Source organism: Gallinula chloropus (genome assembly GCF_964237585.1).
Source record: "Gallinula chloropus genome assembly, chromosome: 4".
In the NCBI taxonomy this organism is placed as follows: Eukaryota; Metazoa; Chordata; class Aves; order Gruiformes; family Rallidae; genus Gallinula; species Gallinula chloropus.
This window is the reverse complement of record NC_140088.1, coordinates 75,782,958-75,810,485: the sequence shown is the minus strand read 5'-3', so window position 1 is coordinate 75,810,485 and position 27,528 is coordinate 75,782,958. Positions and strand designations below refer to the sequence as shown.

The 27,528-nt window shown below is 43.3% G+C and overlaps 1 protein-coding gene across 13 annotated transcripts in view; it reads left to right on the top strand.

Moving 5' to 3' along the window:
- ADGRL3 (adhesion G protein-coupled receptor L3) overlaps positions 1-27,528 on the top strand; it is a gene marked incomplete at both ends in the record, with an annotated part of 318,582 nt that overhangs the window by 184,321 nt on the left and 106,733 nt on the right. The window lies entirely within an intron of this gene.

Genomic DNA, 27,528 nt, shown 5'->3' with positions numbered 1-27,528 from the left:
TTACCACTCTCCATCCAGGGACACTCTTGGGTGCAAGCTAATTTCTGAGAGCTGTGTAAGAGACAACTGTGTCCCATGTGCTCCATTGCTTACCTTTGAAAGTACCATGTTGTTCATGAGATATTTTGCGCTTCCCACTAGTTTACTTCTGCAGGGATAGGTATACCTTAGGTCTTGTCTTCTGCCTTCCTCCTTTCCTTCCTAATGAAAGTGCACAGGCATAGAAGGCCTATGGTGGGATGCAAAAAGGCAGATTTCAGCTACCTCTCAGGTGAGTAAAGGTATAAAAGTGGTTGTGGGGTGATTCAGGCCTGGATTCAACCCATGCTGTTGTTCCTCAAGGTGTTTTCTTGAATCAGTGGGGAGACATGTTCACTCTAAAGGATGACTCAATTTTTAGGTATGGTAATAGACAATAAATGTGGAGTTAGTCCAGAATAGCTCTGCTAGGATAGGTGACTTTCTTGAATGGTGCAAATAAAGTGATGTGAATGTAAGTCCTTAATTCCTCTCCACCATCTGGAATATCATCCCTTGACTGTGTTGCGATGACCCCTCAGCGTTTGCCCCTGTGGTCTAGGGAAATGGACTTGGTCCCAGAGCAAGCATCCATGCTTGTGAAGCTTTCTTACCACCTCCCTTCAGTCCTTTTAATTCCGTTGTCAGTATTCAGGTGAGATATCAAAGCTTGTCCTTCTTGGAATGGATAACAGCAAAGCTTAAATCAAATGAGTATACAGAGGGATTTCGCAGTCAGCCCCAGAAATGTGTATGAACATCAAATACAGGGAGTGTTGTAGACGAAAAGAAGGGGAAGAAGAGGTCAACCAAAATGTGTTAGCAGGGAGATGCACTATTGCTTAGATTTAGGTTTTTTCCTTTGTCCTGCTATTGAAAAGGTGCTCACAATTGAAAAATGCAATCTGTTAATGCAAGATTAATCTGGATAGGCACAGTGTCATTATATGATATGAAGAAAGCTCGCTTCATTAGCCACCTCTAATGGCTGGGAGACAGAAAAACCTTCGTTTTGGTGGATTGCAGCTGTAACTGCAAACGTTGCCTCTCCAAATGGCCCAAGGACTTTGAGGGCTAAATGAAAGCATATTGTTAATGCATCTGGTGTGAAAAGTTCCTTCAGGTTTGAGTGAGCTTTTCTACCAGTATCCCCGTAGTTAGATCTGTAATGTGATTGAGTAAACATTTGCTGGGGTTTTTCCCTTTGTGAATGTTGTGTTTCTTAGCCAATACTGTAACAAAAACATTCTCTATTGCAACCCTGGCACTATTATTCCTTAGTGGTTCCTCCTGCATCTCTGAAAGGTGGAACCATGTCCTAGGTGGTGAAACTTGGGTGTGAGGATGATGGATTCACAGGCCCCTCTGTAAGTCTTGTGAGTTGGGCTGGTCATGTACAATCTCCTGGCAGTCCACAACTTCTACTCAGCTTCAAGTGAACTACCCTGAGATTTGACACATGCGTTTGAGATTGTCAGCTTCTTCTAAGCCACTTGAAAACCTCCAGTTCTGTTGTAAAATTTACTACTTTGCTTTTTTAGCAGAGGACTGCAGTAAGGCAGATACAGTTATGACTTCCAGGACCTTCTTGCCCAAGTCTGTCTTTGATGTTGGATGTGATGACTAAGAGCTTACTTAGGTCAATGTAAATCCTTGCCGTGCGGTCTAGAGCTGCCTACGGAAGACTCAAGGATGCTGGAACGGCAGCAGCCAAAGAAGCTGTGCCTTGCTTTCTTTAAGATAAAAGAGCTAAAGTCTAACAAAAATCTTCAGTGATCTGCTGTTCGTGAGGGCATAGCTCCTTCTGCAAGATGAATGGCACTGCCACCAGGAGCAGGGCAAAGTGGGTCAGGCAGAACAGTTGCAGCACTTTCAGAGAAGGTAAAATGAAGTTTATCCAACATAAACTGCTACATTAACTGCTTCCACCAGGGCCTCCACCCCCCAGCTGAGAGATCTTAAAGAAAGGGCTGCTCAGGGTGGAAGGACTGATATTACTGCTGCTATGTGCTGGTAAAAGGACTCCAATCCCCTTGTGTAACTTCATAAGAAAGAGACAGGGAGGCAGCCAGCTCTGAAGGTATCAATCTATTAGCTGGTGACTAGGGGGTGTTAAAACGTAGTAATTGGTACTGTCTCCTGGGGGAAAAGCAAAGCTTTCCTCTTGCCCTGGGATCTTGGACATGTAGTTCTACTTACATATCTGCTACCTTATTTCCAGCCTCAGAGCCCAAAATCCACTAGAGTGTTGTAATGATCGTGAATTAGTCTTTTTCTAAGTGTGTGAGGATTATGAGGTTTTTTGTTTGCATCTTCTGACACTTTAAGACTTGCTCGGGTCATGTTCGATGCTTCATCCCATAAGAGCTGTTTTAAACAAAGGATTCAAAACCACCTCTATCCTGAAGCTCTTGTTGGTTCTCTACATTTCCAGTAGCTGGAACTCTAAAAAAAGAAGAGCAGCGTTATGACAGTCGTCATAAACCACTAATGCTTTTGGCTATTGCTTTGATGCTCTCCGTTTCCCTTCCACAATCCCCATCACACTGAGTTGAACACCAGGTGCAGGTCAATGTTGCACTTAGTGTGGCAAAAAGGAAGCCACTGTACAATTTTAATTGTAATAAATGGACATAGAGACAGAGCAGGGATATAAAAGCATCTTTCCTTCCCGTATTATTAAAAAACGATACAGCTTTAGTGCTCCTCTGGGTCTGTGCAGTCGCAATTCTCAGCTGGCAGATTTATTTGTAACTGCCTCTTCCTTCTCCTTTTTAAAAATTTTATCACTGGTGACATTTACACACATTGTTTATGCATGCAGGACATTTTTACCTGCCTTTCAGAGTCCCGATGCTATCAGTGAACAGAGTATAAACTCCAGTAGTTTACTAGTACATTAGTGTCATTGTGCATTACAGGGTAATTACTCTGAGCCGCTGCTCTGTACAGTAAAGCAGTAATGACACTGTAAATCGCTTAATAGAAATGAGGCCCTGAATCAGCATTTTTTAGCAAAACACTTCTTATTACCCACCCCCTTTTTAATTTGAGGGTGTTTTAAAATTACTTCTGTCTATGAAGCACTGTTAACCACTATTTTTACACTTCTCAGTCCAGTGATCTGGACATTAGCACATGATTTTTATGCAGCTGTTTACACCACTCATATGCAGAATAATTCTAAGGGTAGCTGAGACCTCGGGTTGTGTTCTCATAGACTACAGATTAAACCTGTGTTCAGAAATGTATTACTGGTTACTGACAATAGCAAGGAGTTTCACAGATGAGGGTGATGCTGATACTCTGAGAGGGATTTTATGGAATTATCATACATAACAATAAATTAAATTTAATGTTTGGACTCAAATTCTGCCAAGTACTAAAACACAGCAAATAAGTGAATTAAACTCACCAAATCCACATACTAAAACTATTTAGAAAACTTTATAGAAGCAGATTTTACCATATATGTGGAATCATATTAAACAGGAAATATCTGCTTGGCATTTAAAGCTAGGCAGTCTGAGGAGCTCTTCTCCCCTTTTGTGCTAGCCTTTTGCAAAGGTTTCCTTCAGAGTTGAAGCTTAGGGAGTATTTCTGTTGGAGATTGATACTCTTGAAGTCAGCACATTTCTAAAACACAAACTGATAAGCAAAACTGTATTGGTCCACAGTTTTAGAAATAAATAGCAAATACAGGAGGGAAGCTCTCACCCTTATGTGCAGATTTCTCTATCCAGGGAGGTTGCTTTGGCCCCAGTTACGGCACTGTGTGGGTTTTTCCTGTAAACCTCAACTGATGCAGAATCTCTCCCTACCCCTTGGGCAGCATGTCAGGGAGACAGCCAGAGGTTTTGCTGTTTTTTCCTCCTTTCTTCTCCAGCTCAGTGGCATGTCCCTTTTCCTGCAAAAGTTGTATCCCTTCTGCCATTTTTCTCCCCCTTTACATTTGCAGCATCTGAGAGAGAACCATTCTGATTGCCAGAAGCACTGCAAAATCTTATCACCAAAACTAGAGCAGATTTTTGGATAAACACGTTCTGGGTCTTTTGTTTTGTTTTGTTTTAATCCTCTCCCAAAGGTCACAAAGAGGGTCGATGGCTTTGTGGATGATGTGGGAGGATCTGACAGCCAGGCTCATTGCACAACCCTGGTCCTTCTTCCCAGGTCCAGAGAAAGGGGAGCACCAGCCAGTGAGGCCCAGTGGCACTCCTTGTCTTAATTCAAGCTGACACATGGGGTCACTCACCCAGGGCTTGCCAGGCCCTGAGACACCAGCTCTCCTGCCTCTCCCTTCCCAAGTTCACTGCCAGGAGAGAGGTGCTGTTCAGCAGTTCCCGATGTGATACGATGATGGCCAGGCCCCTCCTGTTTCCAGGCTTTTCTATATTCTGCTTGAACATCCCAGGAAAAGCCATTCCCTCAGCTCGAGAGTCCTTTACTGTGTCCCTCTGTTTCCCTCCAAGGTCCTGCTTTGACGCATCTTGCTCCATCCCCTTAGAGTTACTTAGAGCTGTATGTTTCCATCTTCCTAAGGTGATACAATTTTCCTACTCTCTTTGAGGCATCAAAGTCCAGGGGAGAGGCTAATTCTTTAAGCCAAGAGATGCTGCTGGGGTCTCCCATGCTCAGGACCCTTATTCCCCTTTTCCCTGTGCAGTGCTGGGGTGCTATGTAGAGTCCTGCTCTTCCTTGGTCACGTACAGGATTTTCTTCTTTGCTTTTGCTGAGCCTTTTCTCCAAGTATGAATGCTCTTAGGGCATCCCTATCATGATCACTCTGTGCCAGTGAAGGATCTCACTCTCTCTGACATGAGGTGTGAGTGCTCACTGCAGTAAGCTGGCAGCACACATGTGATACTTTCTTATCCCATGTGATACTTTCTGGCTTTTCAGGCAGAGCATATGAATGAGGCATGCAGGTGACTGGTGTTGCACTGGTTGGATGGGGGATGACTGTTCACCATACCTGCACGGTCAATGGAAAGTTTTAGCAGTGACCATGAACTTCACATATACTGTGCATTTTCGGCTACCCTGTTTTAAAGAGGTCTGTACAGGTTTGATGTTGGGTTACTTTGCTGTTTGTTTATTTTTCATTTGATTTCTGCTTTTTGTCATAATGGGCAGGCTCATTTAAAGCCCTCAGCCTCCCAGGCTGGAGAGGAGACTTCAAACAGCTCAGTGTGGCAGCAGGGTGGGTTTGGGTAGCATGGTAGGTGCACATGCAGGAATGCATTGCCAGGTGTGCACCTCATTTGGGGTGTGAAGAGGGTGGAGGGCTGAGCTCCAATGTAAGGGTGTGATGCTTTTCTCATTCTTATCCAGAACTCTCCAAAAATCTGTCGCGGTGGCTCAGGTCTGTACTAAAACACCCACCTTCCTGGATACACTGATTTACCTGAAGCAGCCAGCTGCTTTGAACATGAGCCATGCTCTGTATTTAGATGTCATGGGTGGTGATAACTAATATAACTACCAGAGTAGCCTGACCTCCTGGAAGTCTTTCAGCCAGCCTGCAGTCCTCTTGTTCGCTTGTTACCATCAGCAAGGTCCCGCTTTGCATCCTATAGCTATCCATAGTCAGAAAGAGTTAATTGCATGCTGTTCGTGGGTTTCTTTTTTACTATGTTGTTGAACTGTTGCTCTTATTTCTTTGGAATGTGTGTTTTTGTTGCAGAGGGGCACCTCAGGGCATTGCTGTTTATTTATAAGATAACAGTGTTCGCTCTAGCAGAAAGCCGGAGCTAACAAAGTCTCTCAAGGAGGAGTGCTAAATCCTGTATGCTGGTGGGAACTGTTCAAGGTATTTACACTTGAAAATATTTAAGGATTGGGACACACACACGCACACACACCAGTCTGAGTGATTTTTAACACCTTTTCCATTATTCCTTGTCATCTTTAAAAAAAAAATCAACAACCCCCCAACTTTTTAGCTAGCTGCTTGGCTGCCGTGCAAAGGAGTTTTACTCTAGAGATCAGCATGAACTGTAGCTTAAAGATACTTTGAATTGTTACTCTTTGTAGGCTGTTTGAAGCTACCATATGACCTGATAAGCTCAAAATTGACATAGACGTCCACCCAGGAGATTCTTTTGACAGTGGGTTTCATTTTCCTCTGTACCGAGTGGCACCACTCGCCACCAGCAGTGGAAGCTTTCCACCCCCCTGACGGTGGCAACAGCTGGAAAGCAGAGTCAGCTACGGAGGTGCACCCTCAAGCATCACTAATCTAAAATGAATGTCCTATTATCAGCTTGGAAAAAAAAAGCCATTGAACCAATTCAACACGGAGAAAAGGGCACAGTGCTGCTTGCAGCATGCGACCCTTTCAAACGGGTTTTTTTTTCCTCTTTTCTGCCAGACTAATTTTTGGCTACACTTCTCTTTCTGAAATATTTATAGGGCAAATAACTGTTTTAAATGAGCAGATGGGGGAGACATAAGACAAGCTGTTAAATTAATAAACATGTGTGGTGCTTTATCAGTAAGGGAGCCCATTTTGGCATTTCTTCTGGATGATTTGTATGGCCTATCACCATTGCACCTGGTGCAGGGACAAGAAATGGGCACTTAATAACCAAACAATGTGCAAACTCCTTCCATTATAACTTCATTATGTCAAATATAATCGTCTATAACTAGATGTCAAATACATAATTTATGTCCAGCTCCCCTGTGGAATAGTGGCCATATGAATGAATGGCCCCATTAATGGGAAGGAGCTTTTACTGTAACTTTTCCCCCCCTGGTACATGGTCCATTTTGTCATCTGGTATTAATTCTGAATCATTTCAGGGCGGCAGAAAAATGCCTGCTATATTTATATTTGTGAAATGGAAGAAGATGGCAAATAAATCATGTAAGAGATCAAATTTCAGGCCCAATGGTTTCCTAAGCCATGCACTCATTTGAAAGAGACTAGGGTTGGGCTACAGTGCCTTAGTTGTAAGGTACAACTGACCTGCATTTTACCTGTCCACAGACATTAAAAAAATGCATGGTGTGAGGTAGCACTTCCTATAGGAGCCCTCTGCCACCATCAGACAGCTTAGCCCCTGGAACTTCTCTATCTACCGCTGCAGTCACGCTGCCTGCATCCTTTGCTGTATGTTGCATTTTCTCTCATGTTGTGTCATAGGGTGCCTATTTATTGAAGTGCTCCATGGCATATGTGATAAATTGTGTCATCAATGAAGTTTGGCTAGACTACAGATAGGTACAAATCCAAAGGATTGTGTTTGTGTGGGTCCCAAAATGTCCTTTATACATTTATTTATTTATTTATAATATATGGCCTTGTTTTGTGTTTAAAACCCCAGTGGAGAGTAACTCAATACTCTATATCCCGGAAGCTGCCTCTGATACAGCATTATTGGTATATTATTAGTATCTGGTTACTTGATGAGAAAACATGTTTTATTGTGTTGCATCTACAGGAATGATACATGTTTTCTTCCTCAAGTATAAATCTGGATGTAAACTTAATCCAGTTAACACCATTGACGATGGTGATGATTTCTTAGTGTCTGATGAAGTTTCCCATTGCCGGTACATAATTATTTTAAGACTAGATAATGAATAGTATGTTTACCTAACAAATTATTAAAGTTTCCAAGAGTTGTGACTTCAGTTTCTGAGTGGCATGTATGCAAAAGTATTTGCAGTGGTAGAATATTGTGTTACATCTATAGCATCTTCTCATGGAAAATATTTTCTTTGTTCTTTTCATTTGTTTCATTTGCTGTGGGTATTATCTTTTCACTGTGTGTATTACGTATTTAAAGAAAGCAGATCACCCTTACAAAAGTAATATAAGTTTTGGTTTAAGATAAGTTAGGAAAAGCAACTGATAAAGACCTGGGCTGTTCAGTGTTGTAGTCTGGCTGCCTTCCAGAAAAATATAGAAGTATCTTAAGTTAGAAGTCAATGAGCAAGTTTAATGTCCTCTCATTGAAGTTCATCAGACCCAAGCAGTGCATCTCTAGAAAAGCAGGCAGCTGATTTCCCAATACAAACAGGTATTTTTGTTCACTTGGTGGCTCTTCAGCTGTGCAGTGGGATTTTCTGTAGGTAAACAGGTTTTTTACAGCGCTTGGCTCTTGGAATCAACTTGGGTTGAATCAGAAATTGTTTTGAAATGGAAGATCTTTACCAGCCTGTGGTCTGATGCTTTCTAAAATGTTTGGGTTTAAAGCTTACTTTGGCCCTTGACTTTGCTTAAAGCAGATTGTGGAATTTCAGTCCTTCCTGTTGTGCATTGTTTTTTACAGAGGAATCCTAGTGATGTGATTTAATCCATTCAGAGGGAAATTTCTGCCCATGGATTTGGTACCTCACTCTTGAAAGGCGCTTTTGGAAATCCCAGCCTTAATAAATGCATACTAAGTGCTGATTTACAGATAAACATTATGAAGCCCCATCACTAAGATTGTAATTTGGCTCTCTCATAGGAGGCCTCATGATTTAAGTCTTTGAGCCAAATGAATTTGGCTCAATAACAGCAATATTTGCACAGAAGAAAAGGACTGCTATCCTCTAGCTCCAAATGGTTTCTTATTGCCTTCAGATCGGCTTAATGTAGTTCATTCTCCTTGAAAACTTGTAAGAAACAGTATTTAAAAGATCTTGATTGCCTTTCAGAAGATATATGAAGGTTGGTTAAATGTAATTGTAAGGATTAGAGTGCATGAGGGTGCAAAAGCCATGGGGCATTTGGCCAAGGAACTTTCAAGACTGGAGAGGACCAGCTGGAGAAGACTTTGCCCATACCCAGCTGAGAGTGATGTTCTTTTTGCAGATACTATACACAAGGAGTCTTACAGAGGGCTGTACATTAAGCATGTTAATTTGGAGCAAGTATATCTCTTGTTTCACTGCAGCTGTTTTTTGGAGAAAATTGCTTGTGCTTTCTTCATTAAAAAATGGCCACAATTGTGTGTGCTCCCATGGAAGCTTCCCCTTTAGATTTTCTCCTGGTTTCGTCTTTATGTCAGTATGAGCGCTGCTTTGCACAGACACGTGTGTGTGTGTCTGTATTATGCCCACAAATTCAGTTGTAGACAAGCAGCAAAATAATACTGTTACTGAGTAAACAATTACGCTTCATTTTCTGGAATAAAAGGGAATGTGTGCCCATAAATCTTCTCTAAATAATCTGTGCTGGAGAGTTAAAAGAAGATGAGGTTTCTAAATTCATGAAGGCCTTTCACAGTGGAATCCTGTGTGCCACTGAAGTGTAACAAACTTATTTATATTTTATTGTGCTTCTAGATCAAGCTGCATTATTATGGGCTGCATTCCCCTGACACTATAGCTGTTGCTAAGGAAGAGGTACATTATGTTAATATTTTGTGATCGTAACTGTTCAAGATGGGTTCTGTACATTGAAGAAGTTAAAGGGGGGGGAAGTGAAGTCAATGCACCATTTTGATTAGAGCCTCTGTAGATTGTTGCTCACATTTAGAAGCAGAAAGTAAGCTTGAATTTGAGAAGGATTCACACAGAAAATGGGAGAAAACCAAACAATTGAAAGAATTTGTTCACTGAACTTTAAAATTGCTCAGCAGTAGGCATCTGGAACCGGTGCTGCTGAGAGGGAATCTGGCAGAAGCAAGCAGAGTGCTTTTACCAGATATGTTCAGTGGAATTTCTTAGCTTTCTTGTGCCTTAATGTGTTTTGATCATGTAAACAGAGCATTCATCCTTAATTCCTATTTCCCAACCATTTCCAGTGGTGCTGTTTATTATGTGATTTCAGTACCTTCTGATTCATTTAGGTTGATTCATTAAGAGCCTACAAACATTCACTAAGAGCCAACACAATACATAAAGTAAAATGGCAACGTGATGCATTAGCTTCAGTGTGTGGAGTCAAAGAAATGGCCAGAGTATCAAGCAAGACACTGATGTCCACGCTGGTTATTTTAAAAAGTACACTCTACAGACTGTATTGATAAGTATTATAAAAATGTTTACACAACAAGTAAAATAAACAAGGAAGGATCTTGGCATTCCTCCTAAAGGAATGTTCTGAACTGAGTTTCCCCATTCAAAACTGTTTGCTTATTAATACTGCTGCCAAGGCTAGAAGCAGCCACAGAGAGGGAAGCACTGGATAGGTAGGAGCTCATCTCAATTCTGGAGTGCCTTGCACATAGCTGATTCAACCAGGATGGTGTCCTGAGGAGTATCCAGGGTTATGACCCTAGTGCCTAAGAAACGTTTTGCCTTTTTGTGTTTGTTTGGTGCCAGCTTCAGCCTCTGATTCTGTCATGAAGAGCACAGCCATTTCTTCTCCCTTCTTCTCTCCCTCTGGTCCTCACTGTCCTTTTTGCTCAAAGCTTGTACAGTGGGTTCTTTGACCCTTAACAGGACTTAAGGCAAGCTAATACTATGTTTTCCTAGTCAAGGCTATAATAATTGCAATAATTCATGTATACCTTGTTGCACACACCTGATCATAAAATCCATCAAGAAGCTGATGTGCCTAGCCTGGGAAGTGTCACTTGCTTGGGCAAATTAAATACAGTGTGAGACAAGAGCAGGGTGGAGGGATGGGAGGGAAAGGAGTAGTCAGCCCTGGGAGACACCATGTATTTCATGCTGGAGGTGTGTGTTGAAAAGGGGAAAATAGGAAGAATAAAGGTTGATGAGCTACCAGGATGTGGAGTGGAAATAAGGTCAATTGGAGAAAACTACCAGAGAGTAACAACGGGCTATATTGTTTGGACAGAGGGGATGGGCACAGCAGGTGTCTTGGGCCCTCTGCACAGCCTAGAATAGAGGACAACAAGGTGAGAAGGAAAGGATGGGAAGGAAAAAATGTTTTTTTTAAAGGGTGCTTTTATAAAATGTATAGAGAAATTTTAAATCCTTTTCCTTTGGACATTTGAGACTTTCACTGTCTCCAGCAACTAAGCACAGACTGATCACGTAACATTTATATTCCTGGTTTCCTACCCCAGGCACCTGTTTCTACCTGCTTGCTTCTTTCCAGCTTGTGCACAGACTTGCTGCAATTCAGCAGTAAAAATCCAGAGAATACCTTGAGCATCATTAACTACTCCTAACCTGCCCTCTTGGCAGTGATGCAAAGCTCAACCCAAATCTCAAGAGCAGCCCAGTATGCTCATGCAGTTTTTTAATCCTTTGAAGTCTCCTTGGCCTGACCACCCAGATCTTCAGCTCCTGTCCATTTCAGATTGACTTATCTTTGCCTGCTGGCTCCCAAGGCCATGGGCAGGGATGTTCAAAGTCCTTGGCCTCTCCACAATCCCCCCGTGGTTTTAAAGCGTGCCCCCTTACTGCCTGTTTATCTTTAAAGCACATTGCTCCTCCACGTTGTGTTTGGTTAAATAACCACAGCTTGGTGCAGATACTTCGCATATAAGCTGACAGGGTTGACATTGTGAGTATTTTGCAATCATTTGTTTAATTAGCTGAAGCTCTCTGGGGAGAAGTTTATGAAATGGCATACTCCCAAAGTCTAATTTAAATTGGGTTTGCTTTTTTTTTTGATGGAAGGCTCGCAATGCAAAGCATTTAAAAAAAGGTACAAGTGAATGAAAAGCAACAAACCCCCTTCTGTTAATGGTCAGTGCTTCAGTAACAAACTCACCAAAATAGAGAAAGGAAATGACAGCGGGTAAAATGACCTACAGGAGAGGAAATTGGAATTAAGCTTGCGCAGCTACTTCTCTTTTTTTTCTCTTTTTTTCTTTTTTTTTTTTTTTTTTAACCTGTACTTCCCCTCTGTTTTCATTTAGTGCAATGCTTAATTAAGTTTCTCCTTTGTTTGGAGGTTAATTCCTGTCCTAATCTACAGCTATTTTTACAGAGGTGTTCATTACTGGAGCGAACAAAGGCTGGAGACCAGAGAATGGCAGGTGCTGAGCCTCGTTTAGTGGGAAAGGATTTTTTTTTTATTCTCACAGTGAAATCTAGTCACCCTGCTTTCAGAGCAGAGCTTCTGTGTCAACTCTGCTTGGCTTTCTGCTTTCAATGAGATGGTTCCTGGGAAGGAGCTGAAGTTTCTATCTTGGAACTGGGGCTGTGCTGTCCTGTCTGCTAACTTTAATGCACTTAGAGCCCTTCGTGCTCTGCAAACCCTTAAACTCCCATCTGACTATATACAGAGACCACTGGTTTCTCTTTTGATATTTCCTGGCCCATTAAAATCACTGAGGAATTTGTATCCTAAATATTAATGAGATCTGGTTTTGTATTCATGGGTCCTCATGGAGCAGCAAGCTCCTACATGCATGGTCACTGCGTGCCTTCATCACTCAAGATAGGCTTTCCTGCTGCCTGACATATCAATGCTCAGTGTACTTGAAGTCTCTGATGCTTTTCTGTAATGTTTGTAGAACATACAGAGCACATATTAATCATATAGAAGTATATATATTGTGAGAAGCTGTGGTAGCAATGCCAAATTTGGCTGCTGAGCTGCAGTGCTAGAGAGCAGGCAGTACTGATGGAGCAGGGGCCAGCTTGGCACAAGGTTATCAGTCTCTCTCTCTCTTGGATTTGCACTTGCCCTGGAAAATTGAAACAAGAGCTTTTGTTTTTTAGAGGAATAAAGCCTGTGGAAAACCCAGATGAGTACAGAACACCCTTCTAGTTGAAAGCCAGACCCCTTGTAGTTGGCATAATCCTGTTAAGAGCAAATGTGACAGGCCCATCTCCAGTCACTGCTGTACCCACACAGTCCTTCACTGTACCATGGCATGGTGTTAATAAAGGATTGCTACTTCCAAACAGTAGGAAAAGTTGGGGATGACCTCAGAACGATTGTTGGTCAGAACACCAGGACTCCTGGGTTCTTCTCCACAGCACTGCTTCCCAGAAGGTCAGCCCCTAACCTGTACTGGTGCCTGGGTTACTCCTCCCTAGGTGCAAGACCCCATACTTGCCCTCGTTGATATCACTGGGTTCCTCTCTGCCCGATTCTCCAGCCTGTCCAGGTCTCACTGAATGGCTGGAGGCCAGGTGTCCACCAAAGCTGCTCTATCACTGGCCTCCTCAGCTGGACAGGGGAAAGAAAACATGGGTCGAGATAAGGACACAGAGATTACTCACCAATTACATCATGGGGAAAACAGACTCTGCTTGAGAAAATTAGTTTAATTTTTTACAAATCAAACCAGAGACATGTAATGATAAATAAACTCAAATCTTAAAAGCACCTTCCCCCACCCCTCTGTTCTTCCTGGGTTTAACTTTACTCCCAGATTCTCTTAACTTCTCTCCCCCTAGCAGCACAGGGGAATGGGGGTTTTTGGCATTTCATCACATGTTCTCTCTGCCACTCCTTTCTTCTCATGGGAGGACTCCTCACACCCTTCCTCCCCTCCAATGTCTCTGGGAGGGGACGCTCCAAGGTCCCTCCCCTGAGACACAATTCTCCATCAACTTCTCCAGAGTAAGTCCTTCCCACAGGCTGCAGTTCTTCATGAACTGCCCCTGCGTGGGTCCCTTCCACAGGGTGCAGACCTTCAGGAACTGACTGTTCCAGTGTGGGTCACCCATGGGGTCACAAGTTCAGGTGTGACCACAGGTCCTGCCATGAGCCTGCTCTAGTGCAGGCTTCCCACAGTGTCATGGCCCCTTCAGGTGTCTCCGCCTGCTCCAGTGTCAGGTTCTCCATGTGCTGTGGGGAAATTTCTGCCCTCCCATTATCCTCCATGGGCTGCAGGGGGATGGCCTGCTTCATCACGGTCTTTTCCACAGGCTGCAGGGCAATCTCTGCTCCAGCACCTGAAGCACCTCCTCCCCCTCCTTCACTGACCTTGGTGTCTGCAGAGTTTTTCACATTTTATAACTCCTCTCCCTGGCTGCAAAAACTACATTGGCTTTCCTCCAGTCCTCAGGCACCTCTCCTGTTCTCCGTGACCTTTCAAAGATGATGGAGAGCGGCATCGCAAAAACATCTGCTAGCTCCCTAGGCACTCATGGGTGCATCAAGTTTGGCTAAGTGTTCTCTAACCTAATTCTCCTCAACTAAGGGAAGGTTTTCCTATCTCCAGACTTCCTCTCCTACCTGCAGGGTCTGGGATTCCTGAGGGGCTACCCTAGTAGTAAAGACTGAAGTAAAGGCAGCATTCACTAACTCCACCTTCTCTGTATCCTCCATTACCAGGGTACCCACCTCATTCAGCAGTGGACCCACATTTTCCCTAGTCTTTCTTTTGCCACTGATGTACTTGAAAAAACCCTTCTTTTCATCTTTGACATCCCTTGCCAGATTTAATTCCAAGCAGGCCTTAACTTCCCTTGTTGCAACCCTACACACTCTGACTGGATTCCTATATTCCTCCCACGGGGTCAGTCCCTTTTCTTCAAACTTCATTCTTCCCTTTGAGTTTTTTCCAGGAAATCCTTAACTGATCTGTGCAGGTAAGAAAAGAAATGCAATAGGATTATACTTTAAAATACTTTCTGTTTGTTGTGCTCCCTAGACGTTGTTGGAATATACTACAGACATTGGTAAAACATTTTTGCACTTTATGACATTTTCTTTTTTTCCAGTAGAATTGGCAAGATGAGAAATGGAATGAAAGGCTCAAGGAGTATTGGCTTTTGCAGTCAGTAGCTAGTGAAATTAGCATACTCCTTCTGTTTTGTTTGCACAGACAATTACAAATTGGATCCAGAAAACATGATCCCAGAGGTGTGTTTCGGGGTTCTAAGAGAATGCTGGCATGGGAAGGAGGGAAAGTGTGTTAGCACAAAACATTTTGCCCCCATTCACAGCTGGCTCAAAGCTACAAGTCTTAAAAGAAGTGGAAAAAAAGAAAAATGTGGGAGGAAAGGCAACATAGGAGAAAGCAAAGAGCTGTGTTAACAGCTGTTTAGTACCGGCTGCGTTCAGCTGTGCAAGGCGTGCTGGGAAGATAGCGACTGTGTTACGTGAGTAGTGAGGTTGGAGGAACAGAGGTGCATGCAAGGTAGGTTCTCCCACCCACTGAAATTAAATCTTTGAGCATTTCCAAACATAAAGCTTGCTTTTCCAAGGTGACTTTTCAGTTTGAAATGCTTTCTCAGTGCTGGGCTGCTTTAAGATATAATAGTGCCTGTCCCTCTTGCCTCAGCGAGCAGGCACGGCAGCATCCATCTCTTGAAGCTGGCATGAAAGTGTGTGAGTAGGCTTAGGCCAAATAGTGAAGCACTTGCATTGCTGCAGCAGTACTGTTTGAGACTGATTGGACTTGCACTTGACATGCCTGGATAGGGCTTTCCTTAAGCCAGGTGGTACCAACTCAAAACCACTTGTCAAATATCTGTCTCTGGACTGCCTTGGGGTCCAGAGCTTGATGCAAGGTGAGGACAGGTTGCGTCCATGAGTTTCAACTCTGGGTGCTTGTCTGCTGCATGTTGTGATGGTCTGAGCTTTAGTCTCTGGCAACCTGGTAATGTTAGAAGTGTATCCACCAGCTTGCACATCCTTATTTTGAGGATGGCAGGATGAGGTAAGATCTAGCATCCATCTACAGCTTGCTAGAAAAGGCAGAGCAAAAGGGGCTCCTAGTGAAGAACCCAAGCCAGTTACAAAGCTTTTTTTCTAGCCAATTTCCGTTGGGATATGGTGGTATTTCTAGGCTGTTTTTCTGATCTATGCTTCCAGCCCAATCTGCAACATATTGTCCATGTAAGAGCCTCATCCCAGAGGTGTTGACCACCCCTGGAGTGGCACAGCATGGGGGAGAGAGTGGTCTGCTAGTGCCTTAGCCTTGAAGTGTAGCAAAACCAGCCTTTGCCCCAAATTTCTCAATGCCCTCCCCCCCCCGCCCCCCAAAGGGCCCCAGTATATAAACCAGCGTCTTTTGGACTCAAACACCAAAGATGTAAGTAATGAGTAGCTTTTATTGACCATAATTGAACTTGAAACAACTAGATGCCTGTGGTGGCTCCTGCAGACTGACATCCCTCCTGCAGCATTGGAAACCTCATTGCTTTGCCTGTTCCTGTGCCAGCAAGCTTCAGAGGGCACAGCTCTCTTGGCATAACTCTACAGTATCTTGGCAAGTAAGCTCTAGAGGCTTAAACTCTTGCCCCAGCTGGGATACATAATGATCTAGCTACCTGCACTCTTTGATCTTCCCTTTGTTCTCTGATTTTCACAATGATTTGTTCACATGCCCAATAAAAAGGAAGGCAGGAGGGGGCAAGGGCAGGGAATGGAACAGAAAGGAACAGGATTGGAAACACTCCTTGCAGTTTGCAGGCAGGGCTGAGATGCAGCCTTGGCTCTGCTCTTTGTGTCCTCAGGGTGGTAGTGCAGCTACTGCTTCCCCATGCCTTGCAGGCTGGTGGGGAGGGAGAGGCATATCCTGCAGTTAATTTGCTGCTTAGAGGTTTTTAACCTGCATCTCTCTACTTAAATGACATGGATGCATCTGCTCGTGTGCTTTGCTTCCTGAAGCTGTGTCAGGTCTGCCAGGGCCAGTTGTGAAGGTGGCGTGCTTTGTGATACCATGCTAGATAAGAGGGTTTGGAGTTGGGAACTGCAAGTCACTGTTTGATCAGCAATGATTTAGTGAATATCTTTTCTGCCACTCTCTTGCAGCCTCAGGAGACAGCTGGCCAAAAGCTACTTGGGTAATGAATAAAGAAAAAATATACATGGGGAACTTTTATTAGGTCCAAAGATACTAAGATTTTTGTCTGTGTCCACAGACAGCAGTTCATCAGAAATCTTTAAAGAAGCTAATGTTACTGACTGGGTAGCTGAGAGTTTTCCATACAACACCTCTCAAAAGGCAGAGGTACTTCAGTGACAGCCGCTAGCAAGGCTGAACCGCAGCCATCCCCAGTATAGGTACTGAGGCTGTATCCCTCACTTTCTCCTTAAATTACTTTTGTCAGGGTTTGCGTCCAATGCTGATGTGCTGTTATTCTGAAATGTGTGGTATTTATTACAGGAAATGATAATCTTGTAGTGGGATTTTAGCTGATGATGAGTATAGCTAAAAGTCTCAGAATTTTACAGTGCAGACCATAATATCCTCCTCTTTAGCAGGAGGGGTTCAAATCTGTGGAGCTTTTCAGCCTTTGCTTATAAAATCACTTTAGCACTTGGGTTTTTCATTTGGCTTTCTACTCTGTTTGGTTGTGGTCATGTTTGAATAATGTCAGAGTGGAAATGGGAATATTGGACTTAATTTTGTCCACAGCAAGATGTATATTGCCTTGAAATATGATGTAATTCCCAAGCAGAATGAGATGGGCTTCTCTTCAAGTCAAACCTCAGCTCTGGTGTCCTGGTTTTTAAAACACCAGGCTGCAAGTGGTGGAAATTGCAAAGTGGAAGTGGGTTTAAATGGCAGTAATCTCTACCCTCACTTCAGAGAGCGAGCTGTGAACTGCAGGTCTCCCTTGGCTCTTGCCCTAATGCAGGTTGTTGCTCTGCTTTTGTTTTATGGTATTTCACCTTTTCTTTAAGTCGACAAAGGTAAAAAATTGTAGAGAAGAGAAAGCTATATAGCCCTGTGGAAAAAAACCAGGGTCTGTCCAAACACCTCACGTTGTTGGATGTGGCTACTTGGATAGAAAAAACCCCAACTTCTTCAAGGGTGGATGCACACAGATAGACACACTGGCTGTGAGTGAGGGGTAGCTGAGGTTTCTGATTGAATGCAGTTCAGTGAAAAAACCCAAAGAAACATGGTGCAAAAACTCCCAAAGCCCTGAAATCATGCATGGCTCATCCAGCAGCCACACTTCGGGTTGGAGCCTCCCAGTCAACACAGTTTTATCTTAATAACCAAAGCAGGACTCTTGACCATGTGAAAAATTATTTAAGCTTAAAAAAAAAAAGATAAAACATGGTGTTGCTCACATTTTCTGGTTGCCATGGTTTTTGGAGACTCTGGTATTCACTGCCTTCTAAATACCAAATATAGACATAGCTAATTTCACCTGTAAAAGCAGTGACATTTTCTCTTTTCTTTAAAATTAAGATTTTGTCTATTTGTTCTCGACCTACAGTTTCTAGAGGTTGGTTGGTTGTTAATAGGTTTTGTGTGTGTGCATGCAAAAATGACAGTGAATAAGTTTAATCGTGAGTCTATTGGGCTTTGCTTAATAATGATGGAGTTTAGCTGGAGTAGCTTTGTAGTAACTCAGTGCCCATATCAAAGATAAAGGGTGGCTAGCCAATTCTTGGTTTACAGTTGCTGCTTTCTCAGCAGGGAGATTCAGCAGTTACACGAGGAGATCAGTCCAAGAGTGATACAAACCCCAGAGCCTGAGCTTTTGCACAGGGGCTGTGAAGGTACCAGCTGGTTCCCGCAGAGGTCAGAGCAGATGATGCCACGATGCCTTCTTGCTTTAAGCCTGTGAACCAGTGCAAGAAGTGTAGCCTCCATTTGTATTTTTGAAGAAAGATGGTTTATTTAAGTGTGAATACTGTAATGGCATTGTGCTGGGCAGCATTATCCTTGCTGGTTTGGTTGGAAATGAAATTTCCCCTTTCTTCCTCTTAGCAGTACTTGGGATTTGGAGCATTTTTGAACTGTGGATGCATTCAGCTTCAAAGGGATTTTGCATGTGCACATGGGAATAGCTGTCTTTGTCATAATGACCACAGCGTTAAAATTTGCCATTAACTAAAAAAAGAAGATTGCCTCATAGCTGCACACACTTTTTATCAGATGCATCTCTTACCCTACACAGTGGTTTGGAGTAAAAAAATAAAAAAATTAAAAAATAATAGAATCCAGGAGAGGCAGTGCAAGTCAGAACAAGGTCTGTTCACTCTGTGTTCAATCTCTCCTTGAGCCCCTCACAGTTCATCACTAATCCAGGTGGATTTGAGCTGCAAGCTGTAATGTACCAAGAGAAATGTATAGTGGTGTACAGGTCTTACCAGGTGAGAAATGTGAGAGGAAGAGGCTGTTCCAGCAAAGAATTGCAACTGGGGCTGAATCTTCTCCTGCTTCTCTCTGAAGAGATCCTGGGTGGTCACTCACCACTTCAAATGGGGAAAAATTTGGGACCAGGAAGGAGAAAGGAATACAGCTTACTGGAGACGAAGTAGTACATATCCTGACATGTTATCTGGAGACAGCAGTAGGGAGAACAAATTTAATTTTTTTAGTTTTGCTGAGTGTTCCTTTTGTCTGCTAAAGAACAGATTTTCTTTTGCCTTTGACACCTGTAGCCATTTGCAGCACCAGTGGAAATAGGGGGTAAAAATACCCCTATGATAATTCAGTAGTACTTTACACCAACTGTGCTATCACTTTACACAGGCATAAAAATGACTAGATGAGGTGCAGAAAATCAGTCTGTAATCCGTAAAAATCGTAGGTTTTCTGCATCTACTGATTTTCCATTGTCTGTATACATTAACAGAGAGCAAAATGGATGAATTAGTGCTTAGTTCCAGGCAGCTGTTCATCTCACTTCCCCAAGCTGCACATGCCAAGGGTGTTAGGATATTTTCACTTGTAAAGAAATAAAAAAATCCCCAGCTTCTGTTATCTCTTCCCCTTTCTACCTAGCCTTCTGAGGCCAGGGAACCTGCCACTGTGCTTTGTGCTTTCCTGAAGCCCGGCTCTGATCACATGTCCCCCTTCAAACACAGTTTTCATACCAAAGAGTGGCTTTTGCAGGGATGGGGTGTCCCACTGCCCCAGGCACAGCTGGAGGAAGGAGGCAAGAATCCAGGCAAAAGCCAGCTCTCACTCAAGGACCTGGTGTGTACTTGGAAGAAGGGTGGAAGGAAGCTGTACATCGTTTCAAAAAGAAGTGTTAGCCTTGCTCCTTTGGACTAAAATGCCTTGGAGAGCAGCAAGCAAAGCAGCCCTGCCAGCAGAGTCAGTGACGGTGGGCCATCTCGGGCAGGAGACCAAGGAAAGGCAGCTGGGAGAGGGGCAGATGCTTGGATCTGCCTAGAGAACACAACTGAGTAATTTGGGATACAGATAGCATGTCAGAGAGAAGGGCTGCATAGATTATTAATATGGTGGGTGGCTTTCTGGGGAAGGGGACTTCTGAAGCTGTTACTTTTCTCCCTTTCTGCAGCCCGCTGCTGCTGATTACAAGAGGAGAAGAGGATTATTATAGATATTAGCTATTTAGACACTAGAGATAACTCACAATGCTGAAAACTGAACTTATCTCTGATTAAAATTTAATTGCTCCCAAGCTTCCACTAGTTACTTGCATTAAGTTTCACACCATCGGAAAGTGCTCATCAACCAGTGTTGGATTTAACAGGAATTTGGCAGATGTTAGTGAAGTGCTGGAGGAAATCCAAACCACAAGATCTGCAGCATATCATATGTTTGAAAATTTCTTGGCAGCTTGAAAATGAAATCACAGGCCTGGAAATAGCAAGAACTGGACACAGATCTCTTCTCATCAAACAGCCAAAAGGCTGGATTTTCACCTCCTGCACCTAGAAGACCAACATGGGTCAAGAAGTGCTGTGTGTCAGGTGTCTTCATGAGGTGCAAAAGCAGCAGATATTGTATTTCTTGCTTTCAGAGTGTTTTATGTGAGGAACATTAGTATCTCCATGGAAATCTTCACAAAAGAAAAAAAAATCCAAAACAGTCTGTTCTGAGCAATTTAGCAAATTAGCTCTGTTTTAAAAAACTTAGTGTTTCATCTCATTTTCTTTCCTCTTGAAGACATTTATTCAGAAACAAGGTCCTTGTTCACCAGGAGACCAGTTCTCTCTGTTGCATGATTCCTTCCTGTTGCTTACTGTGGCACTGCAGCCTTCGGCACTGCTTAACTTTTTGTCACCTGCTCCTGGTGCAAGAAGAGGACGAACATGAGCAGCTAACAGAGTTTGAGAAAGCTTGATCAATTTTTTTTCGTATGGATTTAAAAAACAAGCCCTTGGCTTTATTATCAACATGTCATCTCTGGCTGTACGGTGCCCTCAACAGCTGTAGCACAGTGAGACTGCAGAGGTAGAAGGTGCCTCTCAGAAAAGAGGAGCAGAATTAAATTTTAGAATTGTGCAAGTCCTTTTCACAGAAATGCTTGGTTGTGTTTAAAAGAAATGCAATACACTTCATGATTTAGAGTCTGTCCAGTGTTTTAATGCATGCAACTGCCTTGACAGTGGTTGTGGCAGGAGCTTATATGGAAAAAAGTAAATCTCACCTTAAGCCTTTTTCAATTGAAACAGTGTTTGGTGGAGTTTGTGCAGAAAATTAAGTCGTATTCACCTCTTGTTGGGACTGAGCCGATGGGCACAGAGAGAGAGCAAGACCTGCCTTGAGTTATTGCAGCGTTTGATCCCTTATATATGATTTCATTTGTTCTCTGCTATGTAACAAAATGCATTTCATAAGCTTTTGTCCTCTGATTTGACCTCAGGTCAGCAGATCTCTGTTGATAGATAGTTGATGCTTGAGAGAGATGCTGGATACCTGTGTTAATCCTGCCTCATCTTTTGGTGCTTTTTTTTTGGCTTTTTTTTAATCTCTTGGGGAGGATGCAAGCAAATGAGGGCTTCAAAATTTTGTCAGTGGCTGGGAAATTGGTTCATCCCATGCTAGACTTTTAAGGATTGGCTTAAATAACTTTAAGCCTACTCTTAAAAACTGTACTGTGCTGGGAACTGTATGCTGCCATTCTCTGCACTACCAGGTTATCAAGTTTAGCCTGTTGTAGTCTCTTTTCTTAAGTTATCCATACAGGTTAGGAGATCATGTGCTTGAAAGCAACTCTGAGGAAAAGGACTTGGTAGTACTCGTAGATGAGAAGCTGGACATGAGCAACCAATGTGCATCTGCAGCCCAGAAGGTCAACCATATCCTGGGCTGCAGCAAAAGAAGTGTGGCCAGCAGATTGAGAGAGGTGATTCTACCCCTCTGCTCTGGTGAGACCTCACCTGAAGTACTGTGTCCAGCTTTGGAGCCATCAACACAAGAAGGACATGGAACTGTTGGAGCATGTCCAGAGGAAGGCCACAAAAATGAACAAAGGGTTGGAGCACCTGTCCTATGAAGACAGGCTGAGAGAGTTGGGTTTGTTCAGCTTGGAGAAGAAAAGGCTCCAGGGGGACCTTGCAATGGCCTTCCAGTACCTGAAAGGTGCCTATAAGAAAACTGGGGAAGAACTGTTCACAGGGGCATGTAGCAATAGGACAAGGGGTATTGCTTTTAAACTAGAAAAAGGTAGAATTAGGTTGGATATTAGGAAAAAAAATCTTGAGGGTGGTGGATAACTGGAACAGGTTGCCCAAAGAGGCTGTGGAGGCCCCTTCCCTGGAGATATACAAGGTCAGGCTTGATGGGGCTCTGAGCAAACTGATCCAGTGAAGATGTCTCTGCTTACTGCAGGGGAGTTGCCCTAGAAAACCTTTAAAGGTCCCTTCCAACCTTACACATTATATGATTCTATGTTTCTAAGTTATGTCTTGCATTATTACTAATAATTAATACATTTTTTATTGAAAAAAAGACAAGTCAAAAGACTTCAAAATGTATCAATCCCTTTCAGTTCCAGATGAAAAACCAATCAGTGCCTCATGCAAAATAGTATTCTCTGAAGACTTATAGAGTTCATTGTGCAAAGCACTTCAGAAATGCACAGATAGATACTCCATTTCCAGCAGTGGAACTTGTTCAAAAGCTGCTAAGAAAGGAGAATTTTATTTTTCTTTGAGCACCAAAGGCAATCAATTTGGAATTTGAACAATGATAGAGAAGGCAGAAGTTACACATAGGCTGTCATGGGTCTCTTTGCTGATGAGCAGAGAGAAATAGGGCAGCGCAGGCTCTCTGCAGGTTTTTCAGAGTTAAGCTGAAGCAGATGTTCCTTAGTCTGGAGACACTGCTCTAACCACAAGCACTAATCTAACCTGACTGTAATAAAAGCTGGCCCTGCTTCTAATTCTGTCTGGCAAACGCAGAGATGTGTACAGGGGTAGCAAACCACGGGGGGCATTTAAGCCATCTTGAGCTGTTTAAAGTGTAATGGGCTCAACCATCCATTGGGTCCCCTCTGTTGTCAAGGGAGAGGGGCACCTCCAGATTGAGATTTGGATGAGTGCATGGCAAAATTGAGCATCACGTAGAGGTGTGAAGAAGATGGTTTTGGTGCAGCGGAAATAAAAGGTATTTGTGGTGTGGGGTAAATATAGCAGTTGGTGCTTGGCAAGGTGTACTTAGGATTTTCCACTTAGCTTGAGTGAAATGAGGACCTTATATTTTTTAGGATTTTCTTAGATCTGGCCTCACATGTGCAACTTTGTTAGGTTGGACTCCCAAACCAGTACCTATCCTGTGCTATGGGAAGGTGAAGCTCAGAGGGAAGGTAAGACTGAAACCCCTAAATAACCTGATACTCAAAAGGCCAGTGGGTTTTTTTATGTCAGTGGGAGATACTGTTTTCTTAGTTCTTTTAAAAATCAGGCCACTTGTTCAGAGACTAACTTTGGGATCCTGTTAATGAAAGTCTTGCCCTAAATGCCTTATCCATTCTGTTTGCCTTTTTTTTTTTTCCTTATGGGAAAAATGAATGCATAAATTAAGGGAAAGGGAAGCCTGCAAAGTCATGCTTGCCCCACTCGTCAGGGCACAAGCTCCATGGGCCTCAATCCCTGCTGCTGGACTCAAGCCCATTCCTCTTGTATCCCCACCCCTGCCATTTTGCTCTCAGTGGGACAATGCTTTCTAATATTCAGTGCACAAAGAATTTTCATTATTTGGTTGCGATTATAACATTTCAAAGGGAATTTCAAACATCAAAAGAGCCATCCCTTGTGCCTGCTTCATCAGCTCCATTATTGACTCAGGGGACCAGGATCACCCCAAGAAGCATGCACTTAACTCTTTCTTTCTTGGCACATCTCTGTCACAACTTGTTGACTTTCACAGGACAATGTTTGGGCAGATGCCACACTGTTCAAGGACTTATTTTTTTTTTCTAGCTCTCCATCATTCCTTTCATCCTTGGCCTATCAGCCTGGGAATAGAATGGCCATGTATTTACCTGAAAGCTCTTGGAGGATGCTGTGGTATGTCAGGTGTACCATGGCATGGTTTTCCCCAACACCTCGTGCTACTTCCAGTATCAGAGGCCTGGAAAAAAATATCCAACTGCTCTCCCCTGCAAACTAAAGCTTTGTCTGCATGAATGCAGTAAAACAAATCCTTATCTGTCTCCTGATGACTGTTCAAATGATGGGCTGTGTTCACAAAACCATTACATATCATCATTGTCGCCATTGCCACGTGCCAGGTGTCTGTGTTCTGCAGCTCACCTAACCTTGGCTACCAAGGGCAGAGGGTGGGGGTAATATGAACACATATCTCAGAAAACTGAGGATCCCCTGCAACAAGGAAGGTTTAAACAGGGCTTTGTTGTGCTCCCATCTTGCTGTGTGGCATGGTGGCAGGGAGAGACAGACAGTATGGGAAACTTTGCTGAGACAGCTGTTGTACTGTCAGCAATCTCCTGGAAGGTTTTGTTTGATGAAATATTCCACCCTATGAAGGATGTCTTTGGCTTGGAGTTGGGTTATTAGTGGATTGAGTATCTTGAAATTTATGGTTTTTTTCTAGCATGCTCGGTTATTGTTGGCAAAACCAAGTCTTTCCCTACAGCTCTGATAGAATACACCTAACTCAAAGAAGCTCAAATCTCAAACATTTTTGTGGATATCAATTTTGATTTCACTCATTTTTAAAAAATCCCTTTTAAAGAATAGAAATTATATTGAGACAGGAGTCTTGAATGCAAGTCTTCTATCACGTCCTTTTCCATGTGCTGCTTGATCAGGGGTGGTTAACTCTAATTGCAGTTTGTTTTGCGGCGGAAGAGGAGTGTATGTACAAATATATAGGCACAAACACAGCTAGTCCATGTAGCAGTTTGGGGGTGGGGAAATTAATGTTGTTTCCACTCTGCAATCAGTCTTTAGCACTAGCCCTCTGGTTATGGCTCTCCAAAGGTAGAGAAAGTGGTAATTCAGCAAATGTTACCACTGGGGTATAGCATATCGGTGAGAAAGGCTTTTTTTTTTCTCCCCTCCCTATACCTTGTTGTGTTGGGTTCTGCAGGAGGAAAGATGCTGATAAATATTAGAAAATACCTCGGATGTTGCAAGCTTAATTTGTGCTAAGTGCTCAGGTGGACTTACCTCCGTCCATTAGAGCCCTACCTGGAATATGAAAAGGCTTTTCAGGAGAATTTGAGATGTGTGCTCACGGGCAGAAGGGCCCTATAGGTGCCCCTCCTACAGAGATGCACCTAAGAAAAGCAATTTATAAAACCCCATGGCTCTAACAGAGCATCTGAGCCTCAGTATTCCCAGGGGGTCTGCAGGCAGATGAGATGTGAGACCTGACTCAAGCAGAAAAATACCACTGATGATAATGCAGAGGTTTCTGTGTGGCTGTGGCTGCACTGGGGAATGAGTCAGTGGGCGAGTGATGGTGGTGATGAGCTCCTTCCATGGTGAAGTCATGACACTGCTGCATGTCTGCTTCATATCCTCTAAGTGTGGTCACTGCAGGGTTGACAGGGAGCAGTCTCCCACTCCTCTCAGGTGTAATAACCCTAACTGCATCTCCAAGGTAATCCTTAAATAAATTATAAATGAGAGCTGAAGGGACTACCCCACGCTGTATGTTGTGGCCATTAAACTTTGGGGAAATGGGGCTTAGTTATCAAGTCCAGGAGGTATCCAAAATTGTTAGCACTGGGATTTGTTTTGGGGTTAAGGGAACAGAGCAGAGAACCAACCATGAGGAAAAGCTCCGGGTCAGGATGTGTTTGCAGGGAGCTCTTCTGGGAAAGGAAAACAAATGGAAGACAACAGAGAAATAAAACTGTAAAGACCAGCTTGTTACTCAAGTTGTAGAAGTGACTTCTAGTCAGTGGAAGGTGAGACAGGCAGGGGTAACTTTTGGAATTGACCTGGGATGAGGAAAAGACCTAAAAAAAGTTACTGAAGAACCCCTGTAGTGGAGGTGAACCAGCACTGTGCCCAAGGAACTGTTCTGCAGGTTCCACATGAATGAGATTTTATTCAATGTGCAGGGACAGGAATCTGGGTAAGAGGGAGATTAGGGGATTTCTGAATGTTATGTCAAAATTTCAGCAGGGATTCTGTCACCTATGGGGACTTGGCCTCACTGGCACAATGTTTCTCTTGGCTGATGAAGGCAATCTGACCGCATTTCCAGCTTGGAAGATCTCTGTGCAGAAATTGTCTCCAATGGAAAAATGTTCTGTGACAGTGGATTAGCTCACATCTCTTTCATCCAACTGGGCTGTAAAACCAACCTAGAAAGGCTCACTTAATATTAATTGTACAAGGAAGGAACTGTTAAGCCAGGTTGGTCCTTGCACTTCGCTTGGCTCCATTCTCATTTTAAACTCGCTGCATCTTCCTTCCCTTGTTCCCCAACTCCATCCCCTCTCATTCAACGTGGTCTCAGGCTGGCCTGGGTCAGTTCTGCCACAGTTTTGTTTTGTATTTAGGTGAACACCACAGCATGGACTTGCCTCAGCTTGACAAAAAGGGGCACGTAATTTTGTGTTACGTTGTTATCAGAGTCTTGCATGCTTCAGCTGGCAAACAGATTGTCAAACATCCTTGAACAATATTTGCTCAGAGTGCAAGAGAGAAAAGAAATCTACTATCTGCTTTTAGATTCAGTTCCTTCTTTGTGTGTTTTATTTGGTTTCCCTTGCACACATTTAAAATTTCCTTTCTATTAGACCACATTCTGCCTTAGTTGTTTAGTGAGATTTGTTATCCAGTCAGTGCTTGCTCATGTTCAGAAGTTGGCTGTATCGAGAGCTTATTTTTCTCCTTATCTCCACCTCTTTCCCTCAGGGGTTGTGAGTAGTGGCAAATAGTAGCACCTCTCAGGAAAGAGATCCCCGTTCCCACCCAAAACAGCAGCCACTGGTGGGCTGAAAGCTGTGTGTGGCAAGCGTCTGGTCAGCATGCCTCCCTGGTTGGTACCAGTGTTTTGTAGGCTGTTCTTAGAGATGCTCTTGAATCTCTTCAGTACAGGATGCATGTTGCTATTACTGAAGCCAAAATCTCAGCTGGGAAGCTTAATTCACATTGCTGGCCCTGGAGTTGGAAATGTTGTTGAAATGAAGTTGCATCTCCCTTAGTTACAACCTGTTGTCTCACTGGAGTCTGGTTGACTAGGCATCTTGGTCTCTGTGAGACTTCTATGAGCTCTGCTCTGAACATGAGCTGCAGACAGCAATAGTTTAACTGAATCAGTGTCGCTGTTTTAGCTCAAATACAAAGTTTAATAAGGGAAAATAACAGCTTAATTTGGAAAGGCATCTTGTAGGCCAGAGGGACTGACCTTGTACGAGTGGCTGCTGCCAAGAAGATTAGGGAGTTGTATGTTGTACTCTGAAATGTACTGTGGACAGGCTGAGCTTGGCACAGAAGATGGGAAGAGTGAGTCCCATCAGTGCTATACCTTGTCTGAGCTTCAGACTTTGCAGAAGGAGATTCCTTGGGATCAAGAGGAGGGCTCATTCTTTTGCTTTAGC